Here is a 16349-nt window from a genome sequence, read left to right as displayed (position 1 = left end):
TATATGCCATTTCTCTGTGCAACAAAAAACAGGGAGGAAATCAGATGCTACAATTAATAGCTATTGTAATGAAACCAGTTGGATTAGTTAAGACTAGTCATGCTACTAGTTCAGTAAGCATGAGTTTACCTAGGTCAACTTCATGATGGTTACTGGTTAGGCTACTGAACTAGTAGCCTGACTAAATCTAACGGTTTCATGACAGCGTTTGACTTAAAACACATGGGGTGAAACAGCGTGCAGTTAGAGCAGGGAGGCGGAGCAGAGAACTTCCCAAACTTTGTTGGCTGCGCTTTTTGACACTCACAGCAGACGCGCACTGAACACTACTTCTGAATCCTCCTCATACTACAATAGGGTGGCCATCGGTCCGTTTTTACGACCTGTTCACGACGTCCGTGTGTCCCTCTCGTTGTCTTTCCTTTCCTCCTAGCCTTTTGCTTATGGCCTCGAGATGCGAGGCAACGTCATTGACGCAAACTAGACCTTCACAGTCGGTCGCGTTTCCGATATCTGCGGCCGCCATGTTACTCCAGATATAACCCCAAACTGTATTGCTGTCACCTTATGTCGGGGAAATCTCCGTGCAATAGCCCTATATGAAGTTCATTAACTGACTGTATGAAAGTTAAATAAGGTAACTATATTATTGTCTACTGTCTGTTTCCTATTTTTTCCTGCACTGGTGGCAACGCATAGTGCAACTAAGTTTGTCCGCTAAATGCCTTTACAACGATACGAGGGTTCTCACAACTTTACACACAGGGCAAAGAAACGTCTTTCTGCACGGGCGCTGTCTGTATTTTGAGCTCGTGTTGTTGGTTATCCAGCGTCTACATGAAAAAAAAGGTTGACAGAAGCGGTTTGCCTCCCTTAAAACACTGCTGATAAACAGACTATTCTGACCAACTTTGAGTAAAGTAGCCTAAATCAAATTAATAGTTGGCTATTAGGCCTACGAATGCATGACTACCCAAAATACATTTTAAAAAAAATATGAAATAGCCTACACAGACAACAACGGAAGGATTTGTCTATCGTAACCTGCCGTCTCTGATACAATATTAAGTTAGTGGTACTGATGACTCCTTTATCGGAGTGAGGTAATGAAATGCGAAAATCCTTCCCCCCAAATATATTGTTTTACAAGTAAAACTGTTGTTGGCAGCTGAGTTAGTCTGAGGTAAGATGGCAGCGCTGTTCCCTGATTTCTGCCTACAGTTTAGAATGCCAACTTCACTGTTTTCTCCACAGAGGCGGGGATTCGGCAAGTCGAAGCAATGGGTGCGCGCGAGGACGCTAGGTTAGAAAGTTAAGGGGCGGGGTTGTCCGGCCAAAGTCCGGACAGCTGGTCACCCTATACTACAACTAGGCCTACATCTTGACTACTTTGATTACGATTGCATTCTGTGCTAAATTAGCCTCAGTTAAATTTCCTGTTATTGCGGAGTTGATTGGGAAATGCCATAACGGCAACGTCTTACGAGCATGCAAACAGTAATTCTACAAGTGGATATTTCACTATCAGATTCAAGAGGTTTCATGTCAACAATGCGAACTCCTGCCTGCCTTATTTGAACGTTTTAACCAGGCGTCCTTTTTTGAAAAACGGTAGAAGTTTTAGCACAACACACAAAAATCAACTCCGACAAAGAAGGATGAGATTAAATCAATCGTGCGGGCTTTGACTGATGCCATGCGAGTCTATTGTTCTTTCTCTGGTCTGTTTGCCACGGGGACAGAAGTTCCTCAATTATTGCCAACATGGAATTCAACATTCAAATAACATTGAGGACCGTTTTTATAGCGCATTCCCATTCACGCATTGACATTGTCGGACAGGCAGTGTAGGCTATGCGAGGACCTCCCGCAGGAGTCAGGGAAAATGCGCAGCTCTCGCAATCATGCACTCAAGGAGCGAAAATGCAAATGAAAGGTTTGAAATAGCCGACATTCAGAACAATAATCATCCTATTTAACCCTTCCCGCTCCTGCCCACTCCCGTGGAATATTATTCCTGTCCTGTCCCAATCACGAGATGGATAAATGTTTGACTCCTGTTTCACGTGTATCCCGCACCCACGGGAATTCCCGAAAAATGTCATCCTCTAGTCGCCATCTGAGTGACCTATACCTCCGTCCTGATGGGAGCAGTGTGAAATGATGATGAAGAGGGTGTGTGTGGTCTCTGATTATTGACTGTGCTAGACGTGTGACAGCTTTGAGGTTGAGATCAGTTAGATCCTGTGTGGGGTGGCGAGTGATTTTGGATGCAGTGTGTGTGATTTTAGTGAGTTTGTTCCTGCAGCTGGTGGAGAGCATGTTGTAAAAACAGGGTGAGCAGTACACTAGGATGGGCTGTATGATGCTGGAGTAGGAGATGAGGGGCGACAGAGAGGGTGGAGAGTTTACGGATCACATAAAGTCTCTGTTGAGATCTTTTGTGGATGTTGGTGACATGTGCATCAAAAGTGAGTTTATTGTCTATAGTGAGTCCAAGGTATTTGAAGTGACTGACCTGTTCCACTCTCTGGTTGTTGATGGAGGTGGGGGCCAGGCGGGGTGATAGTGTGTTGTGAAAGACCATTTCCTTTGTTTTTGTTACATTGAGTTCCAAAAAGTTATCTGTGCACCACTGAGTGAAGTGGGTTATGGAATGTTGGTAGGCTGAGATTGAGTCGTCGTTGTTGAGCAGGCCTAGGATGGCAGTGTCATCGGAGTACTTAAAATATGTGGTGGTGGGGGAGGGGCTGGTGCAGTCATTGGTGTATAGGGTGTAAAGAAAGGGACTGAGACAGCAGCCCTGTGGAGCTCCTGTGTTAGTGATGATGGTGGATGAGGTGACTGTGCCTATCCTGACGGCTTGTGGACGGTTGGTGAGAAAGTTGTGGATCCAGCGGGTGAGAGGTGGGGGAACGTTAAGGTGGCAGAGTTTCTGGATCATCTGGTGGCGTTGGATAGTGTTGAAGGCTGAACTGAAGTCGACGAAGAGGATGCTTGCGATGTTGTCCGGGTGTTCCAGGTGTTGTAGGAGGGGGTGGAGGAGAGATGCTACAGCATCCTCCGTCCCCCTGCTGGCCCTGTAGGCAAACTGGAATGGGTCCAGCAGGGGGCGGACAACTGGCAGAATGGTGTGAAGTATGAGTTTTTCCAGGCATTTCATGATTACCTCCAAAATCATGAAATGCCTGGAAAAACTCATACTTCACACCATTCTGCCAGTTGTCCGCCCCCTGCTGGACCCATTCCAGTTTGCCTACAGGGCCAGCAGGGGGACGGAGGATGCTGTAGCACCATCCTCAAACCTAGCCTGTCGCAATGCAATGTTTCTTGAGTTTTCAATTTGTGCCCTGACCAAAACTATCCCTAATCCTAACCTGTCACAGTTGCAACAGCAACCTGCTCTTTGCCATGTGGCAGCAGTCTGCTTTGAAGCAGTGGGAAACATAGGACTCTTTTTTGAAAAAAAAAAAAAAAAAGTCCCATGATAGGACCCGGGGAACATAGGGATGACCATCTTGGGAGGACACTTTAGTCTGAGAGCAACAGTGCACCTAACTTCTTCCTCCATTTCAAACCAGTGTGACAGCATTGTTGCCTCAGGGGCATTCCTGTGATTCCATTACCCTCTCGTAGGTGTACAGCTCACTACAGCTACCAGTAACTAGGGGAAAAGCTGCATTGGCCGGGAATCGAACCCGGGCCTCCCGCGTGGCAGGCGAGAATTCTACCACTGAACCACCAATGCATGAGGGGTCAAATGTCTCTCACAGCATCTGGCACTCCTAAGACTGTAGCTCATCCAGGTCTGCTGCGTGGGGAGGCTGTATGCAAATCGGCTGTGGTACTGGCCTGATTACCCAGCAGACACACTGCTAGAAGGGTGGGTGAGTACACAGTAGTGTTGCAAAAAAACGCAGTCAAAGTCGCTATTGGCTCGCTGAAAAGTCGCTAGGAGTTGGTAGATGCATCGCACGGCACGCTGATCTGTAGAAAACGTGCCCACATTCATAATACACATGGGCAGTGCTAGCTACTTTTGGAGATCAGAGCTCATCTGCAGCCCTGCTTGAGGGTCAAAGACGTTCAAAAAGGAATTGTCATTCAGTGTGACGGATACCTTCTGCTGACTGTAACTGGGGGGGAATTGTTTCAAGTGAATGGATGACAGCCGAGGCTTTCCTGAATTCACTGGAAAAAAATAAAATAAAACTCAGTCAGCAGAAGGCATCCGTGACACTGAATAACAATAACTTTTTGGACGTTTTTGACCCTTAACTGTGGTAGTTCAGATACACCGCGCTCTTTTGTGTGGTTCGTCTCCAGTTGAATAACTTGGAAGGTGAAAAAGTGGATCGCACTCAGGTTCTTTTTTATTTTTATTATTTACATAGCAGCAGAAGTGTAGACAAACGTTTCGGCTGTTGCCTTCGTCAGTGTCTCCTTAAACTGTGCCCATTCCCTTAACTGTGGGAAACTCTTCTTACGGCAGCGCAGTTACAATGTCCTTGTCATTTATAACACACATTTAAAAGTCGCCAGATTCACCAAAAAGTCGCTAAATTAAGTTTTTAGTCGCCATGGACCGCAAAAAGCCACTAAACCAAGGTAACAATTTGACACTTGAGTATGGCGAGGACTAAGGAACTCATCGATTTAAGCCGGGCATACACTGTGCGATATTTTCACTCGTGGGTCTTAAGCTTCTGCTCACACTGCACGATGTAATTTCACTGTTTAAAAGTTCACAACTCACGACCTCAACACTACACGAGCCGACAGTCGGATGCGTGTGAAATGCTTCCACCGTACGACGCGACAGGAATGTTTCCCCGGTCTGCAGAGGAGGGAACATGCGGTCGCGCGACCCTGCGATTGCACGATCGAGAGGCGAAATCGCTTGTCGTTACCCCATGTACACTGTACGATGCGAGACTCACGAGTGACCTAGGATTGAGCAAGAAATCGGCCCGACACTCAAAAAGTCGTTTGAGTACCAAATTGGGGCAAAAGTCGCACAGTGTAAGCCCAGCTTTAGGTAGAACCGAGTGCCCTAATGTGCTGGATAACGCACTGGCCAGATGACTGAGGTGCTGTTTCCCACATAACAGGATATTTTTTTAGCAGGGTATTTTTTCTCTCCTGTTTAGGTGTAAACGCAACAGGATATTTTTTTCACCTGCTTTTTATACCTGGATTTTAAATATCTGCTATGTGGAAACGGAAGGCCAAAACCAATGCAACCAGGAGAAAAAAAAGTATATCCACATGTTAAAATATCCAGCTACGTGGAAACGGCACCTCATAAGACACACTGCGACAAAGCGATGTTGCCAGATGTGTCTGATCAAATCCCGTAGGTTCTCAGAAATTGTCTAAATGCGCAACCTTCCGCCCAATTACAACAAATTGTATTGACTTCAAGGGTCCCAAAACGGAAGGGGGGGGGGACCCACCAAATTTTCCTGTTTTTACCTGCAGACACCCAAATCTGACAACGCTGCAAGAAGGGCATGTGTGTTTGTCTAGGTGAGTACACAGTAGCAGTGTTGCCCAAAAAAACAAAAATCAGCTGAAGTCACTAATGACTCACTGCTGAAAAGTGGCTAGGTGACATAACATATCATGCACGGAACTTTAGAAAAGTTTTTATAGATCAGAGCTAATCTGCAGCCCTTCTGAACTGTGGAAAACACTTCTGACGGCAGCACAGTTGTAAATTATGTCGTAAAACAATGATTTTATTAGCTTAATTATCATTGACTTTCAAATCTCTTCCAAGAGCATGACAATTAACATTTCCCAAATGCCTCCCTTGGTTTGCTAATGACTGTTTGCTTCCCAATAAAGTGGGAACTCAGAAAGTACTTGCATTGACGCTTGATCTGACTGGTAGCAACGCTGAAGCTGTTGCGTCACTAGGAGGGCACGGCCTGACTATGATTTTATCACTGAAAAGGCACGTTTTTAAAAGTTGCTAGATTCACCAAAGAGTCGCTTAAATCACTAGAGGAAGTTTTTAGTCGCCAGGGACGGTAAAAAGGTTAATAAATCTAGCAACAAAGTCACAAATTTGGCAACACTGGACAGTAGGAAATGTGAGTAACTTAACACATTGACTACCAAATCGCAGGAAAACACGTTTTTGAGGATTTTCTTTAGTGTGTCCTGAATCTACATTCTAATGCGTAATTATGTGATGAACAGAACTGACAGAGATCATGAAAACACCTACTGTCAAAACTCTACAGGGTCACGATTTGGTTATTTCATCTGTCCAATAAAATCATGCACACGTCCTGTTCCAACACATCAAGTCGCCTGAGTCATCAAAATATACCTAGCATACTGTCAGGACTTTGCAAGCTTATCATAATCACAGGCTTGCAGAAGGATAATGACCCGTGCACATCGGGCACTACCTACGCAACCCAGGTAGCTGGGGTGGTTGAAGAAGTTTCGCTATGAATTCGCTCTGGACGCTACACTGACAAGTTTAATTCAGGTAATCACATAACGGTTCTGTCTTGACAGCCTGGGACATTCCTCGATATGAACGTCCCAATTGGTTTTCTCCGAACCGCGTCATAGCGAATTCGCTTAAGATTAGCTCAAGTTTAATCGTCAAAATTTGCCCTGGACGCTCAAGAAGGGCTAAAGGAGGTTTGTTGTCATCAAATGGAGTTTGGAACTCATTGATTTAGGCAGAGCAGAGTGTCCTAGTGACCTGATAGTTTACACGTGGATAAAGCTTTTGAAGGTCCTTGATGTCTAAATATGATGAAACTTGGGAGGGGTGAGTACCTATGTTCCCTGGGTCCTATCAGGGTTTGAATTACAAATTTGACCCTAAGAAGGCCCCTGTTAAAAAAAAAAAAAAGAAGCATACCCTTCAGCATGTGTAAAACGATATACGCAATTCATTACGTCATTGATTTGCTTGCCATCGCTCAACTTCTGACACAGAGGATAGGACCAGTGTTGCCAGATGTCTGAGCAAATCCCGCCCAAAAGGTTCTCAAAAACTGCCAAAATGCGCTAAATTCCGCCCAAATGCAACAAATTACATTAACTTCTATGGGCCCAGAACGGCTTTAAAAAACGCCAAATGGCCAATTTTTCCCGTTTTTGCCCGCCGACGCTCATCCCAAGTAGCCCAATTGGGCGGGCACCCGCCCAATCTGGCAACACTGGATAGGACTAGCTCGTAGTGGGAGATAATGGCACATGCACGTACATGTCAAGATTTCAGGGTCCCTTGCTGGTGCACATCTCTTCGAGGGGCATGGGTAAACAACAGGGGGGACAACCACCATGAACACATCGATGCAGTGTTGCCAGATGGGGCTGTTTAGGATGGCAGTGTGTGGGTAAAAACCATTGGCAAGTTGTTGTCCATGTTCTTGACCTTTTGCAGCAGTGTCCTCTGTGATGATAACAGTTGACCTAGCGGAGGCTTCAGGGAGGTCACTGTCCTCTGCTAGCACGTCAGCAACAGTCTTTTTGAAATCTTTTTGCCGTGAAGCCAAACGCAGCGAGGCCAGCTGGTCTTTTTTTCGGTGGCATGGCGAAAATTTTCAGGCAACTTACCACAATAAGATTTTTTTTTGCAACTAATAATGATGGAAGAGAGATCGACTGATGTGAGATAGATAAGTCTTCTTCGGAGTCTGAATTTCACATTCGCAAGTTCCAAAGTTCCGTTTCAGTGAGTACGCACATAGTGGTGGTGTGGTGAAGTACAACCAACGTTACGGTTTAATAAACACGTTCAACGGCCTATAGTTGGATGCATGGTGATCGGAATATGAAACAATTTTTATTTATATGGAGATATGGATATTTAGGGCTGCTTATTACAGTTTTTCTCAATTGCTTTAACAAAACTTTTGAAACTGACTCACACAAAGTCGTCATGATCACTGTTTCAGCCAAGCAAAAGGCACGTTGTGCATATGTGTTAACGCGTTATCATTTACTTGACACATTTTCTATTCATATACGTGCAGTTTAAGTAGTACACCTTTCATTGTTTAAGCTCTGAGAGCCATACAGACCAAATCTTTTCCTGACTTTTAGAAACTACCGTCAGTTGTAGGAGCGCACTGGAGAACCTATTTCACACTGCCTCTCAAAAATCTTAATTTAGCAATCAGTCTATATACTCAGTGTCTTACTTGTTTGTTCCCTGCATCTTTTAGTCATTTTAGTACATTCTTGTACTGCAACAACATATCTGTATATTTTACTTTGCATATATTTTCTGTAATACAGTTATCAGACAATTAAAAAAAACACAAAAAAAAAAAACAATTACATCAAAGCATCCTGGTTCAAATTCTTTGCAAGAAGGCATTATTGACACTGCCTAGCCTACTGTCAATTTTCCGTAAGAAAAGACACACACACACACAACACAATTTTTTTGTGCAAATCATTTACTGGGCTTGCCATCTTTCAGTCACTAGATCCTGATCAAGCAGACTCAACGGCTAAGTAAATGAAACAAAAATGTAACTGACATGAAAGTTATGTAATTGAAAACAGCGTTAAGCATGGGCAAATTGTGTCAAAATGATAACAGTATTTTGTATTTCTCTGCCTGTTGTATAATGACTGGCAGTGTTCATACACCGCTATGTAGTGTGTATTGAGTTGAAGACAGAGTTTGCTTTTATTGCATATGTTAAATATTTTGGAAACGTAAGAGCCTTTTGCACACAAGATGTTGTGTTTGGAGAATCGGTTTCTCTGGTTAGCCTGGTGCGTTAACTGTTAGGAAAATGTGTTTTTTGGAGTGATAAATTTGTCAAAGCGATCAAGAAAAACTGTAAGGTAATATAAATTTCATGGGAGACTGAGGGAAAAGGAGCTCAGCTCCCATTGGCTGTCACGTAATTCGAACACTGGGTCTTACAATGTATGTTCCCGTCTTTGTATGGGAACGGGGAACATAAGACCCTTTTTCTTAAAAAAAAAAGGGTTCCATGTTCCCAAGTTTTCAAATTGTGCCCTTCCCAAAACCTAACCTGTCAGAAATGCAATGCTTCTGAGTTGTAAATTTGTACCCTGACCAAAACTATCCCTAAATCTAACCTGTCAGAGGTGCTACAACAACCTGCACTTTGCCATGCGGCAGCAGTCTACTAGGAGGCAGCGGGGAACATAGAATCCTTTTTTGAAAAAAGGGTCCTAACTTCCCCGCATTGTAAGTTATGTGTCCGAGTTTTCAATTTGTGCCCTTACCAAAACCATCCTTAAACCTAACCTGTCACAGTTGCAACAGCAACCTGCACTTTGCCATGCGGCAGCAGTCTGCTTTGAAGCAGTGGAGAACATTGAACCCTTTTTTGAAAAAGGGGTCCTATGCTCCCCTTTAGAGGGGAACATAGGGATGACCCCCTTGGGAGGACACTTTAGTTTGAGAGCAACAGTGCACCTAACTTCTTCCTCCATTTCAAACCAATGTGACAGCACTGTTGCCTCTGGGACATTCCTGTGATTCCATTCCCCTCTTGTACTGTACGTTTACAGGTCACTGCAGCCACCAGTAACGAGGGGAAAAACTGCATTGGCCGGGAATCGAACCCGGGCCTCCCGCGTGGCAGGCGAGAATTCTACCACTGAACCACCAATGCATGAGGGGTCAGAGTTCAAAGGTCATAGAGTGGAGCTTGCTCAGGTCTACTCAAAAATGCACTGGTTTGATGACTCAACAGACACGCTGCAAGAAGGGCAGGTGATCTGAGATGTTCGTGAAGGTTTACAGTGTCTCTTTAGTCGCTCTCAACACCAGCTCCCGTCAGGGCTGTGTGGTTAGCCCACTTCTCCACGAGGGAACGAGGCACCCTTCCAAGCTGAGGTCCTGAAACCTGAGGAGAGGAGTGCAGCAAACAACTACACACTGAATATGACAAAGACTAAGGAACTCATCGATTAAAGCTGGGCTTACACTGTGCGACTTTTGCCCCGATTTGGCACTCGCACAACTTTTTGAGAGTCGGGCCGATTTCTTGCTCAATCGCAGGTCAATCGTGAGTCTCGTGCAGTGTACATGGGGTAACGACAAGCGATTTCGCCTCACGATCGTGCAATCGCAGGGTCGCAAGAAAATCAAAACGGTTTGAAATTCTGGTCGTGGCTCGTGCGTAAATCGCACAGTTACAGCAGTGCTACGACCCGATTTGACACTTCACATGCACAAATTAATAGGGCCGTGTGATTTGCTGTTGAGCGCGACCTCATCTCCACCTCAGGTGAGCATGTTCCCTCCTCTGCAGACTAGGGAGACATGCCTGTTGCGTCGTACGGTGGAAGCATTTCGCTCGCATCCGACTGTCGGCTCGTTTAGTGTGAGGACGTGAGTCGTGAACTTTTAAACAGTGAAAATCCCATCGTACAGTGTGAGCAGAAGCTTAAGACCCACGAGTGAAAATATCGCACAGTGTATGCCCGGCTTAAGGCAGAACAGAGTGCCCCAATGTGCTGTACAGTGTTGCCAGGTTTGTCTGACCAAATCCCGCCCAAAAGCTTCTCAAAAACCACCAAAATGCGCTAAATTCCGCCCAAATTCAACAAATTACATTGACTCCTATGGGCCCGAAATGGCTGGGGGGACAAAAAAGCCAAATGGCCATTTTTTTCCCCCGTTTTCACCCGCAGACGTTCATCCCAAGTAGCCCAATCTGGCAACACTGGTGCTGTACATAGGGATGGGATATCGGCAGACATGTGGACTCGAGTCCAGTGACTTGGACTCGAGTCTGACTCGAGTCAGCGGTGTGAAGACTTGCGACTTGAAATTTCAAGAACAGAAAGGACTTGCGACTCGACTCGACTTGCACGCCTTTGACTCGGGACTCGACTTGGACTTGACAGTTGTAACTTTCAATGACTTGGCGTGACTTGCCATGTTGGGTCTAAAAAAAAAAGTCCATGTCCAACCCTTGTTTTCAGAATGCAACAGCCCGCCCACATTCTTTGTTTGAATCACGTCATTGTCCTAAGCGGTGCTATGCCATTGGCGGCCAGATGCGGCCGGACGCGGCTGGCCTGGACGAGGCGACCAGCGGCAACAGTGAAATACCATTTGCGAGTCTCCAGAGCAAACATAGCCTACATTTTAAACCATCGCGGAAGTTAATTTATCTCCCTCTCAGCCCCAACTCATTTTGCATTCTTAATAGGGTAGGCTATGGAAGTTTGCACTGTGATCAACAAATATTCTATCAATGTTGTAGGAAGTGTGTGTGGTGGGGCGCTGTGATGTGCAACACGCGTCTGTAGGCTACACACGTGAAGCTCTCGCTCTCTCGCCCCTCGCTTACGACATAAATTCAGTGAGAACCAAGCTGTTAGAAATATTTTAGCTAAATGGTGATGGACATTGATTGTTGAACATTCGGCTATTTAAGCAGTTGAAATAAAAAAGCACACACTGCTGACATAACCGAACCACAGGACTTAATCTATTGTTGTTTTATAAAAGAGGACGCCTATCCGTTTTGCTTTCCCTGTCCTTTATGAATGCGCTTGCCTTCAGCCCCCGAAGGCTGTTTCAGTATGTTCCGCTCCCACACACTATGCTTGCGAGTCAGTCACTTCAAAGTGAGTGCAGCCTTGCGAATAATTTCCACCATCGCGGAAAAAAACACGTTATGATGGATATGTGGCGAGGTAAACGTTACGAATATGGCCTGCTTTTAAGGTTCCCCCAACCCAGGATGTGTCCGTAGGTATGGCTTGATATCCCAGGGCTATTTCACGACCACAACTCCACGCGCTGAAAATGCATGTTAAGCTCGCGCTTCTCAGTCTAGAAAGATAACCTCTCGGTAACATTCTTTGCATTGACCAGCCACCATCGGTTGAGTGTTGGAATCAATACAAAAAGACACGTTTATACATGTCTTAGTCTTCCAGCATGCAATCGAAAATAGGCGAGCAGAGAACACTTGGTCTTGCATCCATCAAAAGAGCTCCACCGGTTGCCTACTTTAGATGCTGGGTGAATGGTTCCAAAGAGAAATAATTTAGCCTATACCTATTCATGACAGTCTTGCAAAGAGACAAACGACCAAAATTGTCAAATAATTGGTCAAGGCGCCAGATGAGGAATACTTGCTATTGGAAAAAACTAAGCGCAAGCAACATTGCTTCCCGCGAAGCTTGCGCTTGAGGGCTATAAACAAGTTATGCGCCCCGAACCTCACTGCTTGTTGTTCGATGACTTGAATCGAAACATTTCTAAGGACACCAGGGCTATCTTTGATTCCTGGAATACCGCCTCAGCCAGCTGAAAACAGAGTAGCAGTGTCCCATGTGTCAAATGGTAAGATAATGCCATACCTGTTCCTTGGAAGTTTTAAAACTCAGCCTTGACACACTATCATGTCAGCCACATCAGTTGAAACGCAATCTTTAATGCAGCCTATCGTGAAGTTTAAATGTAATGCGAGGTAGAGGTTGCAAGCTACTGCTGAGCAGCGCAAGACATGGGCATGGGTCGGCTCCTGTGGATAAAAAGCATATTCCCTCTCGCGTGCTGCTCCCAGCCCAATCCTTGCGCGCGCGAACCTTGTATCTGTCGACACCGCTTTATCTTATGTTTCTCACAGTTCGAACTACATGCTTTGTTTGGTATGTTGGGGGAGTTTGGAGTCGCAATTACCGCTGCTTGGAAATGACACGTTAGAGCTACACGACGCCAGCACTGGAGAACTGGGATGTAACCCTGTTTTCCAAATTAACAAAAATTAGGAAACATAGAGGCAGAACTTTGTTTGGCTACAATCTATGACCTGGACGGTGAACTTCCTTTTGAAGAGGCATGAACAGCATACAAGTGCCTTTGTGGGGGAGGAAAGGGCGATTGGGGAGAACAGGGAGCATGGCGCGAGTCGCATATTCGTTCGGGAAAATGAGAGCGAAATGTTGGATAGGGCATTACACACCTTCCTTCTTCCTACACTGTAGAGGCGAAGAACAAGGTTGCCTCGTTGCCATAACTGACATTCTGCAGCGCTAAGGCCATGTTTAATTGACAGCGTGCTGGCGAATAGTCTAGTAGCCTAATATAATTAACAAGACGTGGATTAATGACTGTGCAAACGAAGTTCTAGTTAACTTGGACTGTGACGCAGTAAAAATCAGTCCCTCCAGTTTTTCGCGATTCAGCGATCGCGTGGATTCATGCAAATTCAATGATATTCCGCATAATTTCACGATGCCACGTAATTCCTGTAAAGCCGCATTTTTCCCGCAAATTTTCCCCTTTGTCCCCTTCAACATTCTGTGGCAGGGGTGCTCAATAGGTCGATCGCGGTCGGACACTTAAAAAAAAAAAGTTCCCTAAGGATACCCAGAATCTGACAGGCTAAGTCGTCTACACTGTAGGCCTAAATAGACCACAAACACAACGACGTCTTCAGATAAGGAGGATAACTGTCAAGCGCCTCACTCAAGCTCCATAAGTCATAACATCGGAACACAAAAATAGGACGACACGAGACGTTTGCCGATACCGTGCGCTATATGTTCAGTTAGTACAGGCAGCGTCACCACTCGAAAGAAACAGCCACAGAAGAAAGTTGGCTACTTCGATTAGATTTCATTGGCACGCGTTCGAGGGGAGAGTGAATGCGGTGTGCCTGTTTAACCTGAGTGCAGGCGCGTCTTCTCAAATGGTCTGTTCAGCGCAGCCGCTAGACAGAGAGCGCGCTTTTCGGTCCATTCAGTAGATGTCTCCTTTATTTTTTGGAACTAGGGATGTCTGTAACGTACACGAAGACAATATCATCCACGTGAAAACGCCAAACGCCCGCAAACCGCTGTTCTGTCTACTTCTCACAGCGGCATTAAAAAAAGTCCTCCATGAAATCCCAAACCAACATCACTTCAAATAGGTGACAGCAAGCATGCACACATGAAATAACACTTCAGGGAGGGAGAAAATTGCTCTGCACTCATATTAAAGTGAAAAGGGGATTACATAAAATCTGTCCAGAAACCAAGAGGGCATATAAACTCATTCTCTCTGACAGGAGGAGGGCAACATCATGTAGGAACATGACGGCTCTTGTGTTCCTGTATTACAATCAGAGAGTTCAGTGTGGTGTCTTGGAATCAGATGAGCCAATTGAAGTAGACATCTAAATTGGACAGTCTTATTTTCTTTTTTTTCCACTGTAAAAATGTTTTTCTTCTGCACTTTATGAGTGGGTGTGTTATCACTATTGTGATGAACAGCTTTGTAGTGTGACAAGTGTTTTTCTACCGAGTGTTTTTCAACACTTTTGTGTGACAACATATTTGTAGTGTTTTACTCCTAATATTCAAAATGTGGCTGTATGTGCAGTGGTTTTCAGTTACCAAAAAAACCCAGAAAGGGGTGCAAAATCTTTGCAAAAAATGAGAAAATGCCGCCACAAAATCAGACATTTTGACTGCAAAAATCACAAAATCCCAGTGCAAAATCCTGGAGGGACTGAAAAATGGTTGGTCATGGGCCATTGCGGCGAGAATGTGAGGGGGAAAGCGACAATGCCGATATCAGCTTCAACAATAGTAGAGTAGAGTAGAGTAGAGTAGAGGAGAGTAGTAGAGTAACTTTATTGATCCCCAGGGGGACATTCGGGAAATTCATCATTACTTTACCAGGAATTTAATCCAACTAACTAGGCCTACTTTGTCCCCATCTCTTAGCCCATATGGACAAGTGTCTACTAGGCTAAATACTGTTGGCACGTAGCCTACAGCAGACTATAGCCTAGTGCTGCACCATGCATGTGCTCATTGGTGGGTTCACAGTTATGACACTGTCAATGCTCAGCTTTTGGTTCACAGATAATGGGATGAAGTGAACATCATGGACCAGCTGAGACAGGGCTGCCTGCTGAGCTGTGCTGTTAACTCATCATCCTGTCTCACATGTGTAGCCCCACCCCCCCATACGTGCGCGCGCGCACACACACACACACACACACACACACACACACACACACACACACACACACACACACACTGGGCTCAATTAAAAAAAAAAATTGATTACCCCTGCTGTATGTCATATCTTGATGAGAATGGTGAGCTTAATATGGTACCTTAGGGAAAATGGCGTCTTTTAAAGCCAAACCAAAATGTTTACATTAGTCGAGTGTTACACTACAGTAAAGAGAGGGGGGAGGGTGGGAAGCACCTGTAAGACATGAATAGGCTACTACTTTCACCCTTGGCCTTTGTGGGTAAACTCAAACAAAGTACGCTGAAAGTGTGTTTTCCGCGTTTTCAGGTCGGAAGTGTAATATGCCCCCCTAATGTCTTGACAAAACCTTCCAGCCAAAGCTGTCAGCGGCCCTGCCTGTGCTCCTAGTGAAAAAGTTAACCATAGTCCTGTCCTTAGCGTTATGATGCTAGAGTCTGTATAACTTACAACCTTGACTAGATATGACCGGCCCACCACCAAGACCAGGGTGGAGTAGTGGGATAGGTTTATGCCATCAGATGATGGAACGGACACACACACATACACACACATTCTTGCAAACAGGACTATTTTCCCACTGGACAGTAAATATTTGGCATACGGTTGCTCCTTTGTTTAAGTACAAATTCACATGAAATGTATTTTTATGTGAAAAAAAAAAATGAAATTAAATGTCATTTTACATACACAGCACAAGCAGTAGTTTGGTTTAGACTGATTTCTCAGCAACTGTTTTAGTAATTGTCATCTTTTTACTCAGGTCTCATTATTATACTAATGAATTTATGATCGAAATTGTGATTGCAAATAGAAAATCCCTTTGTGACTTGTTAAGGACTTGAAAAAAAATGAGACTTGGACTTGGACTTGACTTGGCTGGGGTACGACTTGGACTTGGACTTGACTTGGTCAGATGTGTCTTGACTTGTGACTTGACTCGGACTTGAGTGGAAAGACTCGAGACTTACTTGTGACTTGCACATTAGTGACTTGGTCACACCTCTGGATATCGGTATCGGGTTGAGATATTTCAGAGATCGGATCGGAATTTTCCCAGTACTGACATTGAGCCAGGTGTAATGTTAATTAGAACTCATAACACTTGCATATTAGTTTTCAGGATGGGATTGTTCCTTTTTAACTTGCTCCTTTTTACTTATTAATTGGTTTCCTGGTCTTCTGACTTCCTTTTCTGACCAAATAGTCATCTTGGGCCTACCTCAAGTTGAAATACATGCATATATGTGGTTTTGTTACTGGATCGGAGTAGTATCGGTATCGGCAGATACCCAAATTTAGATATCGGGATCGGATCGGAAGTGAAAAATTGTGCATCGGTGCATCCCTAGCTGTACATCAAACGTTT

General features: G+C 44.8%; 2 non-coding genes across 2 annotated transcripts; both read right to left on the bottom strand.

Annotated features, from left to right (window-relative positions):
• Nucleotides 1–3677: 3677 nt before the first annotated feature.
• Nucleotides 3678–3748, bottom strand: trnag-gcc (transfer RNA glycine (anticodon GCC)). Its single transcript has one exon. It is a non-coding gene; the product is annotated as a tRNA-Gly (tRNA).
• Nucleotides 3749–9567: 5819 nt separating this feature from the next.
• Nucleotides 9568–9638, bottom strand: trnag-gcc (transfer RNA glycine (anticodon GCC)). Its single transcript has one exon. It is a non-coding gene; the product is annotated as a tRNA-Gly (tRNA).
• Between the last annotated feature and the right edge of the window lie 6711 nt (nucleotides 9639–16349).

The sequence above is a fragment of the Engraulis encrasicolus genome, chromosome 6 (genome assembly GCF_034702125.1).
Source record: "Engraulis encrasicolus isolate BLACKSEA-1 chromosome 6, IST_EnEncr_1.0, whole genome shotgun sequence".
NCBI lineage: Eukaryota > Metazoa > Chordata > Actinopteri > Clupeiformes > Engraulidae > Engraulis > Engraulis encrasicolus.
The sequence above is the reverse complement of the archived record's forward strand: the minus strand, read 5'-3'. Positions and strand labels throughout refer to the sequence as shown.